Here is a 20,630-nt window from a genome sequence, read left to right as displayed (position 1 = left end):
TTTGTGTCTTTTTTTTTTTAATGCCACATATAAGTGGTATCATATGGTATTTTACTTTCTCTTTTTGACTTTTAAGAACGGTTTCTTGGTTTGGGTCTGTTGCATCAATGGATTTAAGGGAAATTATCCTTAAAAAGGAAAAAAAAGAGAGAGGATATATATTTAGAGAAGTCATCCTTTCTGGACAAGATCATCTGTTTCTGGAAAATTGCTTAATTCTTTAGAAAATTTTGAAGTGCATTCCTTAGATTCAAGTAGTGTGACTTAACTGTGTGTTTCCAAGTCTCTGTCTAACTCAGTCCTGGTATAAGAACATGGACATTCAGATAGATTTAGAACTTAAAAATCTTGGAACTTCTAAAAGAAACTGTTTCTTTGTTGTTTTTATTTTTTTTTCTTTTTGGTTCTGGTTTCTCTTAATTTACAGTGCCAGAATATATCATTAAATTTGACTGCAAACTTACGTGTATGTATATAATATATATACACATAATCTATATATTTGTATATATCACATATATTACATAGATATACACTAATATCTATGTAATATATAGATATTTGGTGGAATGAAAAATTAAGGAATTATTGCTGTTATTTTTTTTTCTTTCCCAAGAGGAGACTCTTAACTATCCTGCACATTTAGGAAGTATTTCCTTTTTAAAATATGGAAATGTGTTGAAGTGTGGGTGGAAAGGAATTATAGTATTGCTTTTAAACGTTTAGCTCCCAGATTCTGAATAGACAGTAAAATGAGGTTTGCACTCAGGATTATTTCTTTATGCAGCCAGCGTGTATTAATTTTCTGCCTACTTGACAATATGACAGGTCAAAACTCACACCTGGCAGAGACATTCTTTGTTATTTTTGATGGCTGTTGGCCCACGGAGCTTCAAAGTTCACTTGGCCTGAACATGCCATCTAGAAATTGGAAGAATTCCTTCTCAACCTGCACACAGCCCAGCTAAGCTAGAAATTGCAGGGCCAGCTATGAGCACTTGCATATGTTTTGGACCTGTTACCTTGAAGTGAGTTCTGATTATGGATTTAGAACAGGATTCTTTGATTCTCCCAGGTACCTCAGTTTTGAACTTCCAGCCAACACGTCTTCAGGCACATCAGAGCATCATTGACTAAATACCCTGATGGTTTTCACATTAACTCATTTCCCAAACGTTTTGTAGATGTTGAGGGATACCTGCCATTTTGAAAAAGCACAGGAAATTTTTCTGCATATGATTGAACAGTGGGTACTTTAAAGTACTCGTTTTGGAAGACCATTTTCTCTCTCTCTCTCTCTTTTTTTAAAATTTATACACAGTACACAGTACTCAGCTTTTTAGAGACAAACTGACTCCTGTTTAGTTCTCTCTCCTGTAATGACTGTTGTGTGGCCATTGTGAACTTGTCCAGTCTGTAGCTGATAACACTGAATTCACTTAACTTACAGAGCTGGTTAAGTGTCTCATGAGATGCCATTTGCAAAGTATTTGGTATTCAGCTCAGGCCCAGTACATGTCAGAAGTCTTTGATTTTTGAAGACTGTGGGAACATACTTTGAGCATTGTGTTTTATTTTGCTTCTGTTTTTGTTTTCTGTGTCTGGAAAAGTGGCCCTAAAGGTAACTTCCAAAGAGGGACCCAAACAAAAGGGCAGTTCTCAACCAGGACAAGTCTGGAAGATGAGAGGGAGCCCTGCAGTCAAGTAAGGCTGTGTTAAGGGTATATCAAGCGTCAACCAGTTGAAATAGTGACAACTGAGGATGTAATAGTTGGTGAAAGTGGAAGATTCAAAGTGCAGGCTTTGCTTCAGGCATAGCTGGGTTCAGAATTTCAAACATGACCATGATAGGTCTTTGTGCGTCCATCTGTCTGTTTCTGACTCCATCTTTGACCCTCTTTGCCACTCTGTGGGGCTTTATTCTCAGGCAGACTTCCGATGATGACAAAGGTGGAATCACCAACTCCATGCTTAAATACTACCATTTCAACAACCCTGGTGCAAAGAAAGTTTCTCATTTCTAAAGTTTCCGGAAAAAGTTGTGGATTGACTCTCAAAGGACCCATTAGCATCAAGTGACAACTCCAGATGATTACAATGTCCAAGGGACTGGCAGACACTAAGTGGCCGTGCTTGGGTTATGCACCCAGCCCTGGATGGAGTGAAGGGTTCTGCTCAGTATTAACCACACGTTTTGAGAATAGGGAAGTGTTATTTCTCAAAAGGAACCCAAGTGTTCTCATTGGAGAGCGCAGTGGACATTCAGGAAGACAAAACAGTAATCCAATAACATCACTGCTTTTTCTCATTCACATTCTGCTATGTCTTTTAAGCAGGAGTTAATAGGATACCATTATATGGGGTAGGTTTGGAATTTTGCGTAATCTGGCAACTGCGCCGTGCTATGTCCAAGTATGTTGGAGAAAAGCTATCGGTTGAGAGTTGCTTTTCTGAAAAACACACATTGTCTTCTTTGGAACAAGTTTATAGCTTCCCAAGAGACTTCTGAAAAATTACTGCATTTTGAATGCATAGGTTCCTTGAGTAATGTTCCCTTTTGTTTATGGTCATTCCTAGGTCTTTCGTAAATAGAAAAGATCTCCAAACTACAAGCCCTTCCTGACTCAAATTCTATGATTGTGTGTAATCATCTCATATTATGTCCAGAAATTTCTTAATGATGCTATTTCCCTGAGTAATAAAATATTTCAGACTCATTTGTCTAATCTGACCTCCTCATGAATAATGTGTTTTAAAGCATGCCTAACCCTAACCCTAACCATCTCATTTATGGTTTTATCTTTCTCACTACCATATTGGCTGGTGCGTATTAAGTGTTCCGTAATGTTTCTTGAAGGAAAAACAAAAGGTAACACATAAGCATTAGAGCTGTAGAAACTGAAAAGTCCTAAGACTGGACATTCACGTCCTCACTGTCACACAATTAGCTGCAGCTAGATGGTGGGTAAGGACCTCCAGGCTCCCTGCACGCTGACTTTTTTCTCACCATGGTGCCTGGCAGTGAGGCGGAAATTAACTGGGTTTGGACTCAGACAGTCCAAAGCTCAAATCCTGCGATGGTCACTTCCTACCTTTGTCAGTCCTCCGTTTACCTCTCTGATTTCCAGCTTCCTCATCTGTAAAGTAAGAGAAACCTTTTTTTTTTTTTTAAATCGATTTGCTGTGAAGACAACATCACGTGTGTGAAGTGTGTGGCACGAGGTGGGCTCTGAAAGCAGCAGCTGCCGGCCCTGGGATCACACGGCCATGCGGCTTACAGCTTTCCTTTGGCTGTTACCCCCGTTCCTTGCTGGTGGCACTGCTATTGATTTGTTTACCGTTGCCTGGGGAATCTGAGCCGGTGTTAGAAATGTCAGTGTTGACAAGGGACAGAAGTGAGGAGGATCCTAGCTAAGAATAGCCTACTCTTGCAACCAGCCTGCGAGGTCTCTCCCAGGCTCGGCGGGGATGGAAACACCCGATTGGTCAGGAGTTGAAAGGAACACGTGGGGCCAGCACAGATCACATTTCTGGCCATTTTTCCACAAAGGAGGAGAAGGAATCAAACACAAAGAGGGTCATGTGGTTACCGGTGACTCATTTCGTCCACTGGGATTTTATTTTTGGAACATGCCACTAGTGATAATAAATTGAGTATTAAAACAGGTTAAAATAAAGGGTGGTAGAGTGTGCTCTTACATGCACGGGTCCTGGGTTCGATCCCCAGTACCTCCATTAAAATGAATAAACCCAACTACTTCCCCTACAAAAAGATACATAAAAATAATTTTTAAAAGCCAGGTTAAAATAACATAAAGCCCTTTATGCTTAGATGTGATCATAGGACATCCAGTTCCAGGAGGTATTTGATCTCAGTCCCTGTATTTTCCCATTTTACTTCCACAAAGATTATGGCCAGTGATCAGAGTCAGGACTTGAGACTAGTGGCTAACATACTAATGTTCTCCACCTTCTGCTCTATCAAGAGGCACGTTGCTGGCTTTCCCTTGGGGAGGAGAAAGCAGTGAATCTGGAAATTTTCTACCTGGAAATGTTCTGGTTTGAATTTGTCTTGGAATGAATTGCCCTCTATTCTAATCCACCGCAAAATTTGGATATGTGCTTTCTCTTTCCCCTATATTTTCTCATTTTTTTCAAAATGTATCTCCAGAATACAACCTTTGGGTAGGTCAAGACTCTCGTGAAATATAATATTATATAAATATTTGGAATTAGGGAAATTACACCTTAGCGTTATTCGTAGGTAATTCATTCAGCGCATGCCATTTGTACCTCTGTTATGTACAAATCAAGACATTAGGTGAAACTGGGAACATTTTTAAGAGGTAGAACCTGAGTATCCTTGTTCCCAAGGCGATAAAACCCTTATCTCTGGGAATAAGACACATTTAGTAGTTACAACATGAGAAATTTTGATAACTGTTACGCAGATGGAGTGTTTAGGATTTTTATTGCAGTGTAGTTTAGGTGGTTTACAATGTTGTGTCAGTTTCTGGTGTAGAGCATCATGTTTCAGTCACACATACACATACATATATTCCCTTTCACATCCTTTTTCATTATAGATTACTACAAGTATCGAAGTAACAAGTATTGAATATATTATTGAATATAGTTCCCTGTGCTGTACAATAGAAACTTGTTGTTTATCTATTTTATATATAGTACTTAGTATCTGCTAATCTTCAACTCCCAGTTTATCCCTTCCCACCTCCTTCCCCTCTGATAACCATAAATTTGTTTACTATGTCTGTGAGTCTGTTTCTGTTTTGTAGATAAGTTCATTAGTGTCTTATTTTTTTTCTTTTTTAAAGATTCTACAAATGAGCGATACCATATGGTATTTGCTTTTCTCTTTCTGGCTTACTCCACTTAGAATGATGATCCCAAGGTCCATCCATGTTGCTGTAAATGGCATTATTTTACTCATTTTTTATGGCTGAGTAGTAGTCTGTGTGTGTGTGTGTGTGTTTGTGTGTGTGCGCGCATACACCAAACTTCCTTATCCAGTCATCTGTCAACAAACATTTAGGTTGTTTCCATGTCTTGGCTAACAATACAGTTCTTTTAATTTGCGTATTACGAGTCCCTGTTTTCAGTTCAGGAGGAAGGTGCCTGGGTTCATCTTCCTAATTTTATAATCTATACTAGGGTGGACGATCATTCTGGTCTGCCAGAGACTGAGGGATTATCAGGGATGTGGGATTATCAGTGCTAAAACTGAAACAATCCTGGGCAAAAACCAGGCAGTCAGTCCCCCTAAACCACACTTAGTTTAGGGATTTTGAATAATTCAATGGAGCTGGACTCTGGGGTTGGCAAATTTGTTCGAGATGAGCAACTGAGTCTCATGTCTTTCCCAGTCACAGCTGAGCCCAGCTGCCACCATCCCAGCAGATGTGCCGTATGTTGACCCAGGTGAGGCAGGAAGAGTGAGAATGAACCAATCAGCCCATCTGCTGACGCCGAGCCCTCCTGGGGTGCAGATTCCAGCAGCCAGGTGTCCTGAGATAACTGGAAAAGGACGTGACGTTGTTTCTGCCCTTAAAAATCCCGTGAATGTGGTAGGGACATAAAATTGCACACAAGCAGTAGTTATAGAACAATGGATGCCTAGCTCATGGAAATTGGATTCTAGGGGCATTAGGAGGTCAGAGAAAGGAAAAATCAGAAGTAAAACTATCAGTAGCCAGGCTACTGTTCCCCAACGGACCTTGGGTGGAAGGTCGGGTCCTTGTGGATGAGTCAACCATTTCTAGCCATGTGAGCAGTAATGTCTTCCCATCGGAAAGCATGTCTAATGTGTATCATATTAGCTGCTCCAGATCTTGGAACCGGAAGTCTCATGTGGATCTTCCATTCCAGCAAGAGTTCTTTCTCTTGGGACCTCTCTTGGCCATGTTTGTAGGAGGAAGGGGCCTTGATGACAAATGTAGGTCAAGTGGTTCTCCCAAAGCATGAATGGAAGTTTTTGTCCATGGGAATCAGCTTAGCTCTTGGAGATAAACATGAGGTTTCAAGATTGAATTATCTTTTCTTATCACTCTGAGTATATTAATGATCTGTGTGTGCGTCTACCTGGGTTTCGCTCATTTCTGCCTTGTTGCTTTTTCTGTTATGTCTTTTGATCTTTCTCATTCCTGCTACAGGATTTCTTCAGATTTCTGAAGTCCCTGAGCAGCCCGCTCATTTTTAAGAACAGGGTGACTAGACTGCATTGATCGGGGGCTCCACTGAAAGATAGGTTTGGGCTTTAATTACAGAAACATCAACTTCATCTTTGGGTCATTATTCTTGGAATAGGCATATTTCCTAGGAAAGACTTTTCCAATCTCCCTCCTGGAGGGTGGGAAGTTCTGAAACATCAGGTTGGCAAAGAGAGCTGGTGGGTTGCATTATCTGCTGGGGAAATATCTTTTTATGTCCTTTTTTTTCAACAAGCATCCTTGCCCACAGCTATGGGCATTTCCTTTGCCTACCTGTCACAATCCCACACCACCACAGCACTTATTTTTATTATTTTTTAATTGAAGTATAGTCAGTTTGCAGTGCTGCATCAATTTCTGTGTACATCATAGTGTTTCAGTCATACATATACATGCAAATATTCCTTTTCATATTCATTTTCATTATCGGTTACTGCAAGATATTGGCTATAGGGTAGCACTTATTCATTCATTTCTCCAATAAGTGTGGCTGAGTGAAGTTCTAAAGTACACTGTTTGCAACTATTTTCTTTCTCTAGGATTTCCATCTTTGTGACACAGTCATTGCAGAGCTGGCTAAGAGAAAACCAAAGGCTTTTAGGTGACATGCCTTTCAAATTTGGAATCCACTTGTATCAGTCAGTGTCCAACCAGTGAAGCCTAATTAGTAGGTGATGATATATTGGCATGTACTGCAAATAATCAGTGTAGGTGATTACAGAGACTGGATCTGACATCTGGAATCTCAGGGCAGACTATCAGGAAGTTCAGGCTGGAACTCTCAGGCATAAACTGGCCGCACATGGAATTTCTTCTTCAAGGAGCCTGAGAGCCATTCTGCTCTTAAATCTTTGCCACTGATTGAATCAGAGTCACACACATTATCTGGAATAATCCAACTGTTTATGGATTTGATTCACATCTACAACACACCTTCCCAGCAACACCTGGATTAGTATTTGATTGACTAACAAAACACTGTAGTCTAGCCAGGTTGAACCATCAGTTGACCATCATCCCACGCTCTCTGTGTTTTTATTTTTTAATTGAAGTAAAGTTCACTTAACATGAAATTACCTATTTTACAGTATAAGAGGCATTTACATTCACAAGGGTGGGCAACCATGACCCAACAAAGGAGACCCTGAACCAACAAGCCGTTACTCCCCATTCCCCCTTCCTCCCCGCCCTTGACAACCAATGATCTGCTTTCTGTCCCTATGGATTTATCTATTTAGGATATTTCATATGAACGGAACCACGCAATTTGTGACCTTTTACTTCTGGCTTTTTTTCCCCCACTTAGTGTAGTTTTTGAGGCTCAGAAACATTGTAGCACATGTTGATACTTCATTTCTCTTTATGATTGAGTAATATTCCATTAAATGGTTATACCACATTGTGTTTGTCCATTTATCTGCTGAGGGCCATTTTCATTATTTCCACCTTTTGGCTATTTTGAACAGTGCTGCTACGAACACGTGTGTACATGCATTTATTTGAATACCGGGTTTACATCTTCTTAGGTTTATATCTAGGAGGAAATTTCTACCTTTGACAAAACCATCACACTCAGAGGTTAGCCAAGTGGGAGCAGTTCAGGGAATCCTGCCTTATAAGCTGTGTTTTTCACGCTCTCTGTTAATACAAAGAGGCCTTTAAAGAAGACTCCTGGTTGTGTTGATTCTTTTGAAGACCTCACCTGTGTATGTCCCTGAGCAAGCAAGCAGGCAAACACACTGCTGGACTTTACTCTGCTAAGCCCTAGATATAAAATATTTAGAATGAAAACAATCACTGGCTACCATCCCAAGATTTTTTTTTTTGTTATACATGGTTCAAGGAGATTTTGTTAACAACCAATGTAGGAAGGAGTAGTAGGATCCGAGGCCAGAGAGTGTCCATCCTCACAAGAGCTCTGACACTCAGCAGCTGTTCAACATCTCCGGGCTGCAAACCCATCCTCTTTGAGCTGCCAGGTCTGCCAGACGATCTTTGAAGTTTATTCTCATGTTGAGCATGACAGGATTTTGTGATATATGGAAATTTCATCAACTTGGACTTGGAAAATCCTAATGCCAAAGTGATTTTTTTTTAACACTGTTCAAAAAAAACAAAACAAAACAAAGGCAACTGAAAGCCACTTTTGCTGACCCCAGTGGATGAATCACCAGGCTACTGGTAGGAATGCTTTTCAATATCAGAAATAAAAGGAAACTGAGCTTAATGATAGTTTGTGTGTTAAAAGACTGACATGAATACAATAATTATTTTGAGGCAGACATTTGGAAGTTTTATGATATTTTATATGTTTAAAAATGTATTTATTTATTTAGTTGGGGGAAGTAATTAGGTATATTTATTTATTTTAATGGAGGTACTAGGGATGGAACCCAGGACCCCATGCATCCTAAGCAGGTGCTCTACCACTGAGCTATATCCTCCCCACCATTTTACATTTTAAAGATTAAGCTCCCGCTCCCTACCCCACTGGGCAGCACTGTTTCTATATACGTACTTTGAACCTGTGTGTGGCCCATGCCTATATCTGGGGTTTCCTGTGACATCACTCCTTTCGTTGACTCTGCAGACACGTGCCTGGCCATGGGACCGTCAGGGACTCTCATTCTCCTTTGAAATATATTGTAACTTCTGCATTTGGCCATCCAAGCTACCCTTGTGCCTCTTCCTTTTTCTTGACCCCATGGAAAGAACGTGGGCATTGGAGTCACATGCCACCCACGTCCACTGTAGTCTGGATTCTGCAGTGTAATTGCTGGGAGAATCCAGCTTAAATCTTTTGAACAAGAGATTTCTCATCCCTGGTGCTTTTGTGACAAGAGACATAAAGCTGTTTGTTTCACTTCAGGGGTGCTAGACTGAAGGGATTTGGGGCTCGTGGTGTTGGCCATGCCAAGGGATTTAAAACGGGGAGGAAGGAGGCTGTCCAAAAGCCATGGTGACAAATAAGACTCAGGACTTCACAGCGCTTTGTGGAAGGTTCTGTCTGGAGAGTGCTCAGAATGTCATCCCATCTGATTGCATCGGAGGATGATGGTGGTGTCTTTTCTATGGCTAAAATTTCCCTTATGTGCTGTTTATATACGTGATGTACCCATGTAATCTACTCACTGTGAGGTTTTGATATTTGGTAAAACAACACTTCCCTTGTGTGAGGTGGGGAAAAGAAAATTTCAGTCAAGGGAGGCAAGAAGATGTGTTGATCTATGTATCTATGTATGTGATGGTTAGTCTATGTGTTGGCTTGACCATAGACCATCCAGACATTGAGGTGTTTCTGGGTGAAATCAGCATTTGAATCAGTGAAGTAAAGAAAATTACCCTCCCTAATGTGAGTGAGCCTCATCCAATTAATTAAAAGCCTGAATCAAATGAAAAGGCTGAGTCGAAGATATGACTGAGCATGACATAGATCCTTTCTGGTTTTCAGACTTGGATGGAAACATTGACTTTCCCACGTCTGGAGCCTCTGGCTTTGGACTATAGCCACACCATTGGCTCTCCGGGTCCTCCAGTTTGCTGATGGCGGATCTTGGGATTTGTGAGCCTCTGTAATCACAAAGCAACTCCTCATAGTAATATGTACATTATATATATCTTATCTATCTATACCTCCCATTGGTCTGTTTCTCTGGAGAACCATGCCTCATACAGTGGGGGCTCCGGTTCTGAAACTGTCCTTAGCCACCTAGGATGCCCCTAGGATGTCGATCAGAAAAAGCATCTCCTTTGTCTGTACATGAGATATGAAACATTTAGCCTTCCTTGGGCTCTGCTCCTGGAAGTTCTAAAATTCTATGAGTAACATCCAAGTTATTAGCAATTGTGGTTTGTATTTCAATATGTCAGTAGCATTGAAAAGCACCAAATTTAGATTTGCAACTGCCATCCTTTGGCTCATGGACAAATATCTTCTGAAGTATTTCTATCCAGGGCTTCCATGGACCATGAAGGGTGGGTTTAGCTTTCTTGAAGATCTTAGCTAGTGGTCCCACCTCCCCAAATGTCTCTAAATACATGCTTCTCATTTGGGAGAGAGCTACTTTCTTTATTTTATTTTATTTTATTTTATTTTATTTTATTTATTTTTATTGAAGTGTAGTTGATTTACAAAGTTAGTTTCATATGTACAGCAAAGCAATTCAGTTATGCATATACATGCAAATATATACACATATATTTTCAGATTCTTTTCCATTATAGCTTATTACAAGAAGTTGAATATAGTTTCCTGTGCTATACAGTAGGTCCTTGTTGTTTACCTATTTTATATATAGTATGTGTATATATTAATCCCAAACTCCTAATTTGTCCCTCCCCACTGCCCTTTCTCCTTTGGTAACCATAGTTTGTTTTCTATGTCCATGAGTCTATTTTTGGTTTGTAAATTGAATTTTTATCATTATTTTGATTCCACATATAAATTGTATCATATAATGTTGTCTCTCTCTGACTCACTTCACTTAGTATGACAATTTCCAGGTCCATCCATGTTGCTGCAAATGGCATTATTTCATTCCTTTTTATGGCTGAGTAGATTTCCACTGTATAAATATATCACATCTGCTTTATCCAATCATCTGTTGATGGACATTCAGGTTGCTTCCATGTCTTGGCTGTTGTAAATGACAGCCACTTATTTATCATCAGCTAAGGACTCATCTGAATAGCCGAGTGCAGTGAAACTTGCACAGGTCACAAAGGCAGAAGAGTACACTGTGAGAGCAAGAGGTCTGGCATCAGCGAGAAGACTGAACCTGAACTGTGTCTCAACCACTGGTTGGTTGAGACCCTGGAAATTTCCTCATTTTATCTGGGCCTCGGTTTTCTTATCTGTAAAATAGGAATAATCATTGCTATTTATCAGGATTGTCTTGATAACTGAATAATAGTGTCTGTGTGCTTGCGTGTGTATGTGAAAGACTAGGTACGTATTACTTACTTGTAAACACATCACTTAGGGTACAGTGACTGCCTAATATTGAGATGCTATATGGAGACAATTGCAAAAGGGGGAATCTGAAAGTGGAAATGATAAAAAGAATTCCTGTCAAATTCAGGCCAGAGAGAAAACTCAGCAGATGAGAAGCTCTGTGTCTCCTAACTCTCTCCTGTACAGTTTCTACTCTTTGGCAAGGAGTGTCCCCTTTAAAAGCACAGTTCTGTACAGCCCAGAGCTGAGGCAGTTGGGGTGAGAAAAGATAAACAGGTGGTTCTAGGTCCTGCAAAGTCAAGATTGTTTATTTTACTTTATCTGTAATATGATGCAAGGTTATGGATGCTTTTTTGTATGGAGTGGGTAATTAGGTTTATTTATTTATTTTTGGAGGAGGTACTGGGGATTGAACCCAGGACCTTGTGCATGCTAAGCATGGGCTCCACCACTTGAGTTAAGCTCTCCCCTCTTAAATAGAAAGAAGATGGAATTCTTTGTCTTTATCTTGAGAGCTCTTTTCTAAGCTGTGGTATCATATTTTTTATCATAGTGTGGAATATTTTTATAGTCACATACTCAGGCACTCCTCTACAATGTTAACGAGTGCTTATTGATTGAATTACAATGCAAATACTCTTATCTGTTACTGCTAATGCCAGTAATTCCTAGGATGAAAGCCACAGGTGGGTGCTTCTGCTTTCTATTATCATTTCACAGAAGGATTTTCTTCTTGCTTAGTATGTTCTTTTTGTTTTTATTACAATATTTGAGTTATGTAAACAAAGGCAATATTATCTCCATTGCCATTTCTAGGAAGACGGGGAGAAGTATTTGAAGACAGCTAGATATTGTTATTTTTAATAGAACCACTGAGTTTCAGTCAATCACCATCTATTGGCTCCAGCTATTTCTCCAACTTTATTCTATATCTGCGAGTTCCACGAGTCTTAGAAATAATGTTCATGGAGTTCAGGGAAGTCACTGTGGATTAGTTCTCCTCATCCTAATTGGAGAGATGAGGGGATTAAGGTTCCCTAACTTGCCCAAGGTTCCCCTAGAAGATGCTGTTGGTGGTCCACCCTATTCTCTTGCCTTTATCACTCCAGAGCCGGCTCATTTACAGCATCCAAAACCTGAATTATTTTGCTGAGGGCTTCTCTGGCTGCTGAAGCATGCTTTGCCTGTTTACGTGACAAACCAGAAGTGTCAAGGATTTAATGCCGGCTGGGAACACCCTGTGAGCCAGTGTATTCATACCCCAGTTCCTAACCATCAGGAGGGAGAAGTCTGATGTTTGGGTGTGTATTTCCCAATGGTTCCTGGAGTTTTTTCAGTATGATTAAATTCTAGTTGCCCTTTATGCTGGTTGGTGTGATTTAAAAAAAAACTTTACTAGTTTCCTTTCAAGCCTTATCTTCACCACCACCAGTGTTTTCTTCACTTTGTAAATAAAATATTTGCACTCTAATGCCTGCCTTCAAGACTGCTTGGGGCATGGCAGGAGTAGGGAGCAGAATTCAAGCAACAACATTCGCCCATCCTTCCATTAATCCTGCTGACCTGGTGTGCAGTACCAGATTGGCCTGACTCCAGACACCCTATGTATTCCATTATGTGAGATAGCCCTTCATAAAAGGCATAGAAAGCATAAACCCATTATACAGAGCTTGAAATTTTAGAACCACTCATATCAGTACATGAAGAGTGAAGGTGAAATGGGATGACTGAATCCAAGTGAAATATCAGCTCATACACTAATGAGAATGCTTAGTTCTGGGGTGGTGAGTGCATGTTAGATGCCTCCTTCCAATGTCTTCTTCCACAGGCAGATGTATGGAATCTTAGAGGATAGTGTACATACAAGCCGAACATTATTATTTACCATGTGCCAGGCCACAAGTTAAGACTTTTACCTTCATTATTACATTTAATCATCACAACAAACATACGAGGTAGAATCTTACATAGCAATTGCTATCACACTACCCTGTAACTTGATAATTTAACCCAACACCTATTTTTCAAATATGAGTTTGGTAGGTCAGGACCTTGGACAGAGCTTCCCTGGTTGATTCTTCAGTTCCTTGCGGAGCTGGTAAGACTCTCTTAGTGAGATGTGGCCAGTAGCTGGGCCAGTCTGGTGGACAAGACAGGTTTACTCCCATGCTTGGTACCTTGGCAGGGACATCTGGAAGGCTGAGGTCCATTTAGTCTCAAGGTCTCTCTGCGTGGTTTCTCAGGATGATAGAGCTTCTTGCATGGTAACTTGGGGCTCCCAGTCCCCAAGGCAGAGGTACCAGCCCTCTGGAAGACTAGTCCCAGAACAGTCAAAGTACTGTTTGCAATGTGTTCCACTGAGCACAGCAGTCCCAAGTCAACTCATATTCAAAGGGAGGGAAAATAGGAGTGTCTCAACAGAAGGTGTGTCGAAGGTGATCTCCTTTAATCTGCCAGCTGCATGCCCTGCATGGATTCTGATTTTGTAGATGAGGAAACAGTCCAAAAGATATCATGTGGCTTCCCTAAGGATACAATGTTAATAAACAGAAGTGGTGAATGTTGAACCAGGGACTCTGAATCCTTGGAGATGAGACCTGTTTCTGGAGGAGATGTTGTGTAGCAGCTTAATTGGAGGAAAGTTTAGGCAAGCAAGTTTATTTGTCAGAAGGGAATTGAGCCAGAGACTGTTCACAGCCTACCAGACATTCAATATTCATTATCCTTATCTTAATTGAACACAGTGGTGGGTTTTTTTTGTTTTTTTCTTTTTCTGTTTTTAATTTTCTTTTCTGTTTTGAGAAAGCAAAGATCTCAGTTAAAACCAGGACATTCCCAGCCTCCTTCTTGAGTTGAGAATGGTCATACAACATTGTCTATGGACAATTGGCTCCAAGAAGAATTCACTAGGGTTTTCAAAAAGCCTGACTTAGCAAGTTTGTACCCTTTTGCCCTTTGTCCTCCTGACTTCCTCTGCCTGGATGTAGTTGTAGTGGCTGAAGCCCCTTAAGTCCTCTTATGAGGAAGAAGCCAAAAGCTCTGGTCTATGAAGAGGGAAGTATAAATCTAGAAAAAAAACTGGGCCCCTGATGATATTTGGAGCCAAAATATCAACCCTCAACTAATTGACATCAGACTTCTCTTAACTGGAAATAAAAAATAAAATAAGCTCTTACTTGATTCAAGCTACTGTTCCTTTTTTTTTCTTTTTGATTTTCTGATACATGCCATCAAATGCAAATGATCACTCACAGGGATAATTTGTGATTTTATACCCTCTGAATCACATGAAGAAAGAAGAAAATGTTCCCATTTTAGCCAAATCCAAAGCTCAAAGATGAAGAACAGTTGTCTAAATGACTGAGAACTGATGAGTGAGGGCTAGGAACATCCTTCATGGGTTTTCTTGCTGTACTGAAAAGTCAGCAGAGGAATAGATTTCCCCACATCTGGGTCATTGACACTAGTTACTATTGGTTCTGCTGGAGGTCACCTCTTGGTGTATCAAAGAAAACAGTTCAAAGGACAATACTAGAGAGCAGAAGGTTCAGAGTGAGACAAGAGCCGTAGATGAGGGCTTCTGCAGGCTGTGGAGGAAAGAGCTCTCTCTAAACCAGCATGGTTGGGAGGCTGCCTTAGCAGGAGGCTTCTGGGCTGAGGCTGTTCCATGCTGGGGGTATGGCACTGGAATTGTAGCCTGGCTTCTCCAAAAGCTAAGCAGACTCAGTCCTTCTGCAGACCACAAAACCAATGCTTTGGACACAGTCCATCCTCATTTCATATTTACTGAATTAAATTTGTGACGTCATTTGAAGCAGACAGCAAAACACACTAGTTTCGAACCCCTTCTTGGAATAAAAATCCCAGGAAATATGATTTTCTTTTCCATGAAGTCTTTGCAGATTCATTTTAAAACACAGAGATGATGGCGCAAAGGAAAGCAAGTAAGCAATCATCAACCAGGATGATGTCACTGGGTGGCCAGCCAGTTAGCTGCTCCTTGTATCAGGGTGGAAGAGAGTTTGGCTCCCTGGCAGGAGCATGCTTTGCTGAAGTAGGTTAATCAGTTCAGAGGAGAAATATCTACCATGTTCTGAAACACGTGAGAAGAGAATTTAAAGGTCCAATCACTGACCACATTTATTCAACACAATATATTATGACCTGACATTTTCTACACCTGGACTCTTTGTCTAGAATCAGGTTTCATCATTAATTGTGAGACCCTGGACACGTTCTTTCATTTCTCTAAACCTTACTTTTATTCATCTGTGAAAGGGACAGTAGCATAACTCCTATTTTGCAAGGTGACTGTGAGGTGATCATCACAACCCAGCTGTTTATTTAACTTGAGTGGGGCAAAGCTGGGACATCATTCATGTCCTAGGAGTGCTGGCAATTGCAAGAGGCAGCTGGTGTCATGTCCTGCAGTCTGGGAATGAGCTTAGATGGGCTGGGTTCAAATGCCTGCTCTACCACTTCCCAGTTGTTACTCTGTATTGTTTAACCTCTTTGGTCTCCATTTTCTTACCTTTAAAATGGGCATAATATCACAGAAGATGGCAGAGTGTTATAAGGCGCTTAAAGCAGCATGTGGCACTTCTTAAGCAATCATTTCGTGATAGATATCATAGAAGCAGGCGTTACTTTACACAACGGCAGAACAGTAAAAGTGACGGCACACACTGAAAGTGCAAAAGACATGTTAATATTTCATTAGAAAAATTGCAGTTGGTTCTATGATCTTTGAAAAGGTTTTGTCAAAGCATTAAAATCTCTCTTAGGGAAATGGACAAAAAACTAATAATAATTTAGCAGGCTGTAATCTAAAATATTAGAAACCTTGAGAATTAGTCTTTCATTTGTTTGTAAAAACCTTCAAGAGTAGTTTTCATGGTATTTGCCTTCTAGATGTGTGGGAAATATATGGAGGTGACATCTTTTCTATGCCTTGGTGAACTGCCTTACTGCTTCCCAATTCTGGATCAACCTGTAACATTTTATCCTGTGTGTTTTTAATGTCACAAAATGTCTTGGAGAGGTCCCTTAATGTGAAATTTTTTGCTGGCCTCACTTCCTCTGGAACACTGTCACTCTGTTTGTCATGAACCACATCATTTATATCAATTCATATCACCTTCACTATTTCCTGTCACTGCAGATCTAGTGCCTCTCAATGTCAGTGTTACCAAGTCCAAACTCGTTCTGCTTACACAACAGGCCAATAAATTGGGAGACGAGGTGTTGGGGACAAGGAATAATGACTTTATTCAGAAAGCTAGGAGACTGACAAGATGGGGACTAATGTCCTGGAGAATCATCTTCCCCAAGTTGGAATTTAGGCTCCTTTTATACTAAAAAAGGGGGAGTGGGGCTGTGGTTGGTTGTTGCAAATAAATCTCTTGTGGTTAGAATCATTTATTCTTTCAGCTGACCATGTAGATCAGGTCATTATGTTCCTGTAAACCTCCAACAAGACAAATATTATTCTCCATTCTGTAACTTTTTGTCTCTCTATGAATGGGAAAGTGTTACACCCTTAAAGGTCAGAGCCTTGAGGATGGGCTCTCCTGTCTATTTCAGGCTCCAGGCAACATTCTTTTACAAAAGGTGCAGAACCAGCAAGACTGAGCACAGGAGACAGAGCACAGGGTTAGAGCCAAAGGAACAGATCCAATATAGAATCAATTTGTTCTTTCCTTTTATATCAGTGTTGGCTGTTTCTTCTATAAATCCATTAGCATTTGACTTTCCCTTCCAGTGTTATCACTTACTGTTTCTTGACTGCAGAATCATCTTTGTTGACCAGTTCTCTCTTTCAACTTTTCTATTTTTTGTAAAAAGTTGCATGTGTTTATTAATGAAATACAAAGAAGTTACACAGCCATACGCTTTGCTGTCTGAGTGTGAACTGAATTAACAATGGCACAGTGACCAAGCACCCACAGACTCTGAAGGAAATGATATGATTGGTCACTACTCTTGATGCAAGCCTGTTACTTATATATTAATTTGTGGACTGAAGAGCTAGCAGCAGAGTTTGTACCTGATGCGATTACTTACACTTATACCTTGGATCATGTTGTTGGGGGACTGGTGTTATTTAAATTGCAGTGACTGAAATTCCTGCATGCCTTATCCCAGGAGCCTTGAGAATGGCCTCTCCTTAAAGAGATTTACTGTAGCCACCATGCGTACTAGTTGACTGTCTAAAATTACAAGGTGAGCCATTTTGTAAAGACAGACAAGCTGGGGGCTTGGGTGTTAAACTCTGATCTGTGGTTCAAAGGGTAGTGTACATTATATATATAGTGGAAGAGCTAGGAATTTTATCTACAGAAAGTTTGAATCCCTGTGAGTATCTTTTCCTCATCTGCAGAGTGGTTATAATGGCGCAGTACTCCATCTTTTCCAAGTCTTAAAGCTACTCTGTGCCCTCTGTCTGCATGATACTTCACCCCTCATATAAGATGCTCAGTGTTAAGTATCCGCTATTATTATCATAGAACAGTTCTCCAAAGCCTTCCTGAGTGACACACAGTATTGTCTAGTAGTATGAGACATGTGATGCAGATACACACCAGAATAGAAAATAATTGGCACCAAAGAGGGAAAAAAGCAGCACTAAATATAATCATCACCAACAGGGCAATTTTACTGATGGCTGGTCTCCATTCAGTTCCTAGGGAATAGCTCTTTTTTTTTTTTTTCCTTATATAGTGCAACCAAATTTAGGTCATTCAACCTAGACATGCGAATTTTTATACAGGTCAATATATGACTCATCATCTTTCTTCCTTTCTTCCATTCTTCCTTTCTTCCATTCTTCCTTCCTTCCTTCCTTCCTTCCTTCCTTCCTTCCTTCCTTCCTTCCTTCCTTTCTTCCTTTCTTTCTTTTTTCTTTCTTTCTTTCTTTCTTTCTTTCTTTCTTTCTTTCTTTCTTTCTTTCTTTCTTTCTTTCTTTCCTTCCTTCCTTCCTTCTTTCTTTCCTTCCTTCCTTCCTTCTTTCCTCCCTTCCTTCTTCTTTTCTTTCCTCCTCTCTCTTTGGGCTTCCAGAAATTGGCTCCCACGTATGCAACTGACAGTGTTGATTGCCTACTCAAAATTCATCGTGACTTCTTTTTCCCTTCCTAACAGAATTCCAATTCTATTTAACCATTCATGCTTCTTTATGGAGTTGTGCATGCCTAGGAATTTTTTTTTTTTATATCTGCAATTCCTGAGGATTCTTCCTGATTGGTCTGAGCCAGTGGTTCTCAAAGTTTGGTCAGTCATTGGGAGGGTAAAATTCTGAGACTCTTCCAAGGAATCCTCAAGGTCAAAACTATCTTCATCTTACTAACAGACATTAATGAATGTTGACACTCCTGTTTTCTTACACTGCAGAATGGAACTTTTCAGAGGCAACAGGACGTGTGATGATACCACTCTCAGTTTTAATTTCGAACACAGTTAATATTGATAGATACAAAACAGATACAGATATCCAAAATCTCTTCAGGATTTTTAAGAGTGAAAATGGGAATTGAGATTAAAAACAGGTCTTGAGAACTGCTGATCTAAGCAAATGTCTGTGGTTCCCTCTCCATTGCCAGTGATGGAGTAGCATAAACCTGGGACACAATCTGACCAATAGGAAAATATCTGCAGGGTAGCTGACAGTATGTGTTTCTGAGAAAGGATTCTCCAGGCTTAAGAAGAAATATAGAATGAGGCAGATTTATGCATTCATTTATTAATTATTTGCTTCTCAACACAGTTGCATCTGCATGTGATGCTTGGAACTGCATTTCGAGGTGAGGATAAGAAAGCCACAGAGGAAACTCCCGGAAATTCCATCCTCAGAGCCCTCTTTGACTCTAAACACTTTGTTACTTGAGATAACTTGTCCTTGTAATGTTTAATGCAAGTTGGAGTTTCTATTTCCTGCAGCAGAAAGCCTCTTACCAAAATTTGCCTTATGCCTGCCTCTGTACGCACAAAAAATGAAATGACATCAAATCACTGGAGGTGCTCGATATGGCTTTCACTCTTCTTGGTGCTTTTAACTTCACAACTAGCAATGTTACTGAAGGCAAGTTCATGTGCCCACCACACCATGAGGCCAGACAAACTGAAACATCGGAGTCTGGAGCAGAGAAAGGTTTATTTCAGGGCCCAGTAAGGAGGATGGGGTGGCTCATGCCCAAGAAAACACCAAACTCCCCAAAAGGTTTCAGCAAAGCAAGTATTTAAAGGCCAGTTAAGGGAAAGGAGTGGCAGGTGCGTGATCAGCTTGTGTACAACTCTCTGATTGGTTGATGTCGAGGGAACAAGGCAGTCAACACCGTCCACCCCTGGGCGCCAGAAGGTCTGGGGGCCACGTGCTCTCCGTTATTGAGTAATTAATTCCTTCCCTTTGGTGGTGGTTTTAAGCATCTGAAAAATTCAGGAAACATACATGAGATACTGCATCCTTCAGACAAGAGCTGCAGCAGAAGATATGGGGGAGGGGTCTGTCCTGGGTAGGCCTCCCAGGGCTCTGCTCGGTTACAGCAGTTTCACATCAGAGTAGAATATATTTATATGGATTATTTTTTGGACTTTGATAAAAGACTCTTTTGGGACATGCCGGCCTCTAGTTTTGCGCATTTCCTTTAACAGCATAAACAACATAGGTAAGTGTCTGAGCCCACATCAAATAAATAATCAGCACCCGAGGAGGAATTTTCTTTTTTGTATTTTTTTCAGTCTCAAAGGAGTGAGTTTACACATCAACTTGCAAACCTCAGGCTTAAAGTCAGAAAAGTGATTTTTCTGTGGAAAATAAGGAGAATTAACATTGGGAGTGTGAAATCTAGAATTTTAAAATTTGGACGTATTGCTCAGGTTTTACTGATTCAGGAGTGATTGTCGTGTATTGATGGAGCTGCCTTTATATAATGTACGTAACTAAGCAACCCAATCAAAGAATGAAAACTAGAGCTCAGCCAGTGAGTTGTTCAGTTGAGATAATGAATTCTCAAGTGCTAGAACTTTTGTTGACTGAATAAACTTTGTTATTTGTTTAGGTTTCTTGTATCACTAGCATCTGTCTAGCTGTCTGTCAATCATTTGTATGTATATATTTTTACTTAAAGAGTAATGGAATGACTGCTATGTGCCAGACTCTGTGCTATTCACTCATTCAATCATACAAAAATATTTATCTAGCAACTTCTATGTCCAAAATATTATGTTAAGAAATAGGTCGTTAGTGTAAAGTAAATAGGGACACTTTGATCATAAAACTAGACTCTTCGGTATTAGACCTGGATTGGCCATGAACTGGTTAATTTCCTTTAAACAATTATTCGACCTTGTGTCTTAATTTTCCTAATGGGTAAGTGGCTGTCATTATCTCACACTTTCTTATTTCACCAAGATGAAAATTTACACAGGATGTACAATTGTGCATTCCAACTGTATTA

General features: G+C 40.2%; 1 protein-coding gene and 1 non-coding gene across 2 annotated transcripts in view; one reads left to right on the top strand and one right to left on the bottom strand.

Moving 5' to 3' along the window:
* Positions 1-20,630, top strand: part of CNTNAP5 (contactin associated protein family member 5) — a 730,584-nt gene that overhangs the window by 696,613 nt on the left and 13,341 nt on the right. The window lies entirely within an intron of this gene.
* On the bottom strand, positions 8,600-8,672 carry TRNAP-AGG (transfer RNA proline (anticodon AGG)). The gene has a single exon. It is a non-coding gene; the product is annotated as a tRNA-Pro (tRNA).

The sequence above is a fragment of the Vicugna pacos genome, chromosome 5 (assembly GCF_048564905.1).
Source record: "Vicugna pacos chromosome 5, VicPac4, whole genome shotgun sequence".
NCBI lineage: Eukaryota > Metazoa > Chordata > Mammalia > Artiodactyla > Camelidae > Vicugna > Vicugna pacos.
This window is presented reverse-complemented; position numbering and strand designations above follow the sequence as displayed.